Source organism: Tachysurus vachellii, chromosome 1, assembly GCF_030014155.1.
Source record: "Tachysurus vachellii isolate PV-2020 chromosome 1, HZAU_Pvac_v1, whole genome shotgun sequence".
Taxonomy (NCBI): domain Eukaryota; kingdom Metazoa; phylum Chordata; class Actinopteri; order Siluriformes; family Bagridae; genus Tachysurus; species Tachysurus vachellii.
In genome coordinates this window covers 633,990-641,667 of record NC_083460.1, presented here as the reverse complement: position 1 = coordinate 641,667, position 7,678 = coordinate 633,990, and the positions used below count along the sequence as shown (strand labels likewise).

General features: G+C 38.4%; 1 long non-coding RNA gene across 1 annotated transcript; it reads left to right on the top strand.

Moving 5' to 3' along the window:
* The first annotated feature begins 4,469 nt into the window (after positions 1–4,469).
* Positions 4,470–6,323, top strand: LOC132857678 (uncharacterized). Its single transcript, XR_009649602.1, has 2 exons — positions 4,470–4,796; positions 5,522–6,323. It is a non-coding gene; the product is annotated as an uncharacterized LOC132857678 (long non-coding RNA).
* Positions 6,324–7,678: the final 1,355 nt, after the last annotated feature.

Below are 7,678 nucleotides of genomic sequence, written 5' to 3'. Positions count from 1 at the left end.
TCCTCCGGGGGAATACCGAGGCGTTCCCAGGCCAGCCGAGAGACATAATCCCTCCAGCGTGTCCTAGTTCTTCCCCGGGGCCTCCTCCCGGTTGGACATGCCCGGAACAGCTCCCTAGGGAGGCATCCAGGAGGCATCCGGAACAGATGCCCAAGCCACCTCAGCTGACCCCTCTCAATGTGGAGGAGCAGCGGCTCTACTCTGAGCTCCTCCCGAGTGACCGAGCTCCTCACCCTCTCTCTAAGGGAGCGCCCAGCCACCGTGCGGAGGAAACTCATTTCGGCCGCCTGTATCCGGGATCTTGTCCTTTCGGTCATGACCCAAAGCTCATGACCATAGGTGAGGGTAGGAACGTAGATCGACTGGTAAATAGAAAGCTTCGCCTTGCGGCTCAGCTCTTTCTTTACCACAACAGACCGGTATATCGACAGCATCACTGCAGAAGATACACCGATCCGCCTGTCGATCTCCCGCTTCATCCTTCCCTCACTCGTGAACAAGACCCCAAGATACTTAAACTCCTCCACTTGAGGCAGGAGCTTTCCACCAACCTGAATTATTGTTATTACCTTATTACATTACATTATTACATGAATACCTTAGATTTGGATATTAAGGAACATCAATGAGCTTATTTATTGAAATGATTATAATACGTGAAGAGTATTAAAAACACTGAGTTTATAGTGTCACTACTCTAATCAATATAAACTGTATTAATCACTGATGTCTTCATGTCTGAGTACAAAAATAAAAACAAAGTACATAAAATATAAGAGTTAGAAATAAAGAAAAGAAGCTCCACAGACAGGCCTGAAGATGGCGCTGTATAATGTATTACCAGACATTTTTATGACATTTTTAAGATTGAGGACAATGTCCTGTCCAGAGACAAGCTGTTTCGTGTTGAGGTTTTGTTCAAACCAACCATCAAAAATACCCTCTGGGCATCAGCATTAGAATGTGGAAGCACTAAAACCAAGACTACTTGGTCTGAGCAGGTGTTGTCAGTGAACCGGGGCCCCCTGGCACCATCTCAGGGCCCCCAGTTTGAGAACTACTGGCCCTAGACTACTTGTTCTGAGCAGGTGTTGTCAGTGAACAGGTGAGAGAGCGGGACAAAAGACCGACATGAGGGACTGTCACGTTAATGTGTGATACTTGTGAGCCCTGCACACACACACAGACACATACACACATAAACACACACACACACACATTCACACACACACACACACACACACACACACACACACACACACACACACACACACACACACTCTCACACACACACACACTCTCACACACACACACACATTCACACACACATACACACACACACACACACACACACACACTCACACAGACACACACACACACAGAGCTGTGGGTCAGAGTGTATGTGTGCATGTCCTCAGCACACTTTACATATTTGCACCTGGCTGTATTCAGTGTCTGCCAGCAGGATACATAGCTTTGAAATGACACAGGCTGCCCTTTAATTCCTTTGATTCATGACTGTAAAAACACCACAGTGTGACCAAGACATTGTTCTACAGCCTTGCCTGTTCTATTATAATCCTTCACTTTGTCTCTATATTAAGACATTTGTGTCTATATTGTGTAGGGATTACCTTCCTATCCGATCAGATGTTGTAACATCTGTATGTTAGAAATGTAATAAATGTGATGAAAATGTAAATGTAAACATCTTCGAGACAGAGCAGAAATGTCATAGAGGCAAATTATATCATTTCAGCCCCTGTGGCATTTCGGCTTTGTTTCGAAGATGTTAATGTATCTCTAAATACCTATGTGTGTGTATATATATACTGTATATATACACACACGATCAAATCTGTATCATTTTATTAACTTACTATCATTATTAAATATTGTATACAACACATTTCTTCTCCCTCTTCACCTTTCAGCCATTTTCTCCACTGCTAAAGAAACTCTTAAGCCTCTTAAAAGTCCCTCTCACTACTCCTAAGACTATATGAGCTCTTTTAAGGGTTAAGATGCTTTATGAATAACTTTTATCTTTACTGGGATCTTCTCTTTAATTTTAAGTGGAAACACCAACTAAGACTTAAAATTATGTCACTAGGAGCAATTTTATGCACTAAGAGTTTTCATGAATACAGACCCAAGTTTATGTGGAGCATCTGATATACAAGTCCCTGTGACCGAGTTGGTAATATCTAAAGACTGTTTAAATGTTAATGAAATAAACTGAGATTGACTAAAGTGCCAGCTCATCAATCCATGAATGAAAATAAATCCATGTTTACTTTGCTCAATTGTTCATATGAAATAATGTCAGTTTAGTGAACCACGTCGTAACGTATTACCTGTAGGTCTCTATAAAAGCATACAGACATGTGAGACTGTGATTAAGGTAGATGTCTGTGGAATAGGTTTCTTTGAACAAACGTTGTATATAAATAACAAGCTCAAGTCTGATTTCAAACCACTACTTCTTCTGAATTTGTACACTCTATCTCAGCTATGTGATTAAACAGGAAGCTTTTCTGTAAGAGAGTGCCATCTAGTGTCTAACAATGTTCCACAAGCAGGAAAGGGTTAAGGACGTATTCATTTGTGCTGAGAGCATCAACTAAAGTTAATAATATATAAGGTCAGTAAAGATGTAGCGTACACAAAGAACATGTAATATTGATATTAATAAATCATAGAATTGATACTGAAACACAATTCCGTGTGTGTGTGTGTGTGTGAATGTGTGTGTGTGTGTGTGTGTGAGAGAGAGAGAGAGAGAGAGAGAGAGAGAGAGAGAGGGAGAGAGACCTTTCAGAAGAGACAGTTCATACATTTGACAGTTTTGCTGCCAAAGTCCACACACTCAGGTCCAATGCACTCGCATGACGCATTGTGGAACCACAAGTGTTGTAATGTAACGGAGTACAAATACTTCGTTACTGTACTTAAGTAGAAATGTCACGTATCTGTACTTTACTTCGCTATTTAAATTTGTCAACTTTCACTTTTACTCCACTACATTTCCTAGATAAAATGTAAACTTTTACTCCGTTATATTTCCACTAAACATCTTCGTTACTCGTTACTACAAAATAAAATCAGAAGAAATGTGTGTGACTGTAATAAGGGAGGTTTGGTGAATCACTGCTCCTAGATTACATTACGCTCCGCACGCTCTATTTCAGCGTAATGTTGCCAAAGGAGCAGTGGTGGAGCCAGAGGGGTGTCCGGGGTGGCACTGAACACCCCTGACATCTGATTGGCCACCCCAGGTACCACCCTGAATTTTTATTTGATAGCATTGGACGTTTGATGCTGATTGACATCTCATTTCACCTATCAAAAGAAGTCTTCGTTTGACGTTTGGTACAAGTATCGTACTAGATAAAGACTTTGGTAGAAGTGAAAGTTACCTTTTAGAATATTACTCAAGTAAAAGTCTTAAAGAATCTGATATTTAATGTACTTAAGTATTTCCAGTAAAAGTAAAAAGTAAAATTTCAGTGATTTTCTGCAGGCATAAGAGGCTCTTCATCTGGTAGGAAAACTACTTAAAACTTAGGTAGGCTAAACTTAAATTCTGAACTGGACATGTGACTGACTAACTGTGAAGGCAGGCAGGAAGCTGCTCTGGGGTACTGTGGTGATGTAGGGGCTGGGGGCTGGGGGCTGGGAGCTGTTTGTACCTGATCTGTATGTGTTTGCTTCTTTAAAAAGAAGTCTGATATCTCTGCCTTTCTTTTCATTTTTTTATTGACCCTATATAAAAATATGACACATGAATATAATACATTTATACGGAAGCGTATTGCATTCACTTGAGGAAAAAAAATCTACTCTGTTTTTCTAAATTAACGACTTAATGATCTCAAAATTATGAGATAATTTTCATGAATAAAAAGTTTTTTGCTCTGTTTTTCTGAATTAACGACTTAATGTGGATTGCATGGAAGTAAACATGTCCCGCCTTTCAAGTTTAATCCGGTTTTATTTTACTTTGGGTTTGAGACATTGGGAGATACTGCTGTGTTTAAGTAATATAAATGGTGTTGTTATTAGTGCGTCAACTTTGCGCAGACACCTCAAGACTTTGCGCTTGTTCAGACGAAAAGAACATTCTGATCTGCTTGACGTTTCTGTGTTTCTCCAGGATCAGTTGAACCGATATGATATGCTTCACGGATATAAGATGATGCATCTGAAATGCATTCAGGAGCTACAGTATGTGGTGACACGAGACAATCAGGCAATTGTTGAAAATACTGGATCCCCATGGAGTGCAACTGAGGCGCCGGAATCGTCTTCGGCGACATTTGTATCATAATCCAGGCCCGAACTTTTTATAGCATGTTGATTCATATGATAAACTCAAACCTTATGGGATCTGCATCAATGGTGCAATCGACGGGTTTTCACAAATGGTGATATGGCTACATGCATGCTCTACAAGTAGTGATCCCAAGGTCATCGCTGGATACTTTATTGATGCGGTGTTATCAAGGAATGGGACAGCCACCCGAATTCACTCAGACTTAGGGACAGAGAACTGTTACATGGAACAGATGCAGATGTTCATGAGACATGATCATACGGAGGACTTTTCGAGAAATTGCTATTTGTATGGCTCAAGCAATCATAACCAACGGATAGAGCATTGGTGGAGATTTTTGAGGAAACAGCATGCACAGTTCTGGATCAACCTATTTCAAGATCTAAAAGATTCTGACGACTTCTCCGGTGACTTCTTAGACAAAAGTCTAATACAGTTCACATGTCTTGAAATAATAGAGGTAAGAAATGAGCTTTAGACATGTAAATTGTGATGTTGTTCAGCTATAGATTTTGTCAATACGCCAAAATGTTGTGACATGCAGCATAATTGTGTCATTTCATAGTTCTAACAACTGTTCCATAACAGAAGCAAATGGGCGATAACCATTAGTTATTTAATTAGATTATTAAATTAATTTGTAGATCACAATCTTTCCCTTCTTCCCATATAGTTGACTTTTTAAGACATGGATCTCAGTATAAGTAGTTAGAATTAGCAGCAGCCTACATCTACAACAATAAAATGCAACACAAAAATTAATGCAGCTGTAATATTAATCCTGTTATATGTATGTTGCACAAACTGCTGTCTACAGTAATATTAACCCAAAAACATCATAATATAAAACACTGACAAGGAAAATTTACCGCACTGAGTAGCCTACTTTTATTAATTTTATTCTGGTACTTTTATGTACATTTTGGTGAAAGAAAATTGTTTCTCTGCATTAGTGGGACACAGTATGTGAGAGAGGGATGACTTATCTGACCCTGATCATATAACACAAATCTTAACATACAGAGATTTATTGTTTTCAAATATAGAATTTAAAATGCATGAAACTGTTTGAGAAACGGCTCTACTGTATCATACTGGACCATAAGCATTTATTTTGCCTGCAGGTGCTATTGCAACGGTGTGGACTAATTTTCTTACTTTCCCACTCTTTTTCTTTATATTTAGAGAGAACTGCAGGATGTTGTTCACCTCTGGAACACACACAGAATTCGCCCATCCAGAAATGCTGTGTCTCCATGTGGACGTCCAGTGATGATGTACACCCTACCCCAACTTTTTGGTGCTATGGAGTACCTTAAAGAGGCATCCCAACAGAAGATACAGGCTTGTAGGGAGGAATGTCGTGAGAGAGGACCATATCCCTGTGATAATACAGTGTTTGACATTTGTTGCCTTGCCATGGCAGAAAACAGTCTTCATCCACCAACCTCTCCAGAGGAAGCCATTGATCTTTACATGTTCTTACGTGCTTACATACGTACCCAAATGTAATAATCACAAGTTGTTCTACTGGATCAAATGACTGAATGTGAGCACCCACTCATAGCCAAAAAAACAACAGAATTGCCGTTTGGACGGAAAAGGATGACATTCACTGTAAATGTTTGACAGAAGTACTGTGTTTAAGCAATCGATAATAGACAACTCTTTTATAATGGACATCTCCCAACTGAGCTCCATATCATCTCTTTTTATTCATCATTATGTAAAAAGTACATCTCATCCACAGAACTGGGAACAATCCTATACCTGCAAATGAAAGGTATCACATGTTGCCATTGTCAAAAATGGCACATTTGTCCTTATGGTGGAACTATTTCGCATCACCAGATGTGGTCTGACACACTTTGGGCTCATTGTAAACAGGGCAACCTACATGATGTTTGGATGGCCTTTAAATCAAACATATTATTGTATCTTGTTATCATGTGTCTCTGGGCTGCACATAAAGCACTTTTTTACACAATTATTTGGCATCATATAAATTGAGTAAATAAATAAATTAATAAATAATTAATAATAAATTATTTGGTAAGCAAAATTGACTTGATAAGAATTCTTGAAAATAGCATAAATATCTAGTCACTAATAAATGCAATTAGATCTTAAAACTAGACAAAAATGCTTAAAGCTGTGCAGTTTTTTCTTTTTATAAGAATTGAATAATACATACATTTAGTGCAAATTGCATTAAAACTAGAATATTTTATCTTAAATCTAGTCACTACAAATACTGTTAGGTCTTAAAACTAGTGTTAATTCCGTCACCTATTTTTAATTTAGTCTTAGTCTTGTGCCAAATGTCCTTGTTAGTTTTAGTCATATTTAGTCATTCACATCTCTTTTTTTGTTAGTCAAGTTTTAGTCGACTAAAAGTCTTTTAATTTTAGTCTAGTTTTAGTCAAAAAATTGTAGTCTTTTTTTTAAAATAACACATTATTACTGAGATTATTACTGATAAACATTTCAGTAAAAAAAAGTGTTTCACATCTCAAACATTGGTTAAATGTTATAATTACCTGACAAAATACACTTGTTGGATGATGATTGTTGAATGCAAATGTTAAATGTGTCTGGTTTTCACTTTCTGATTTAGGAGACACATTCACAAATGATGAACCTGTTCTGAAGAGAATTTTATTTTAAACAACACAATTCAAAAGCTGGATATATATATATATTAGTGTGCGTGTGTGTGTGTGTTAGCTCTGTAGCTCGGAGCAGTTTTGGGAGCAGACCGTACGCCTTCACTGTGACACGGTGAGTCCTGGGATGGAGGATTTGGCCCGAGACGTGGGATGGAGGTGTGTGTTTTTCACCAACAAACTCCAGCTCCAAAAGCAGATCCGCCGCCGCAGAGCAGGAAATAAACTCACACGCTTTAAATAAGTGTTAAATAAATGTTACTGATCAGTAACATGTCTGAGCAGCAGCACCAGGATCTGCATGCATGACAAATTCATACATGACACTAAACCATCAGCTCATCAAATTTAAAAAAGGTACAGTATGCTTAAAGGGTTAGTTCACATGTCCTTCTTTCTTCAGTCGAAAATAAATGAAGGTTTTTGATTAAAACATTCCAGGATTTTTCTCCATATAATGGACTTCAATGGTGACTGATGGTTTGAGGATTCAAATGAGGTTTCAAAGTCTGTCTCAATGTAGCTTCAAAGTCTCGATATGATCCCAGCAGAGAAATAAGGGTCTTATCTAGCAAAACAATCGGTCATTTTCAAAATAAAAATACCACAATTGCACGTGTTGTAGAGTCTCAAGATGTGCCACGCATTATGTCATGACGTCGGAAAGGTCCAATTG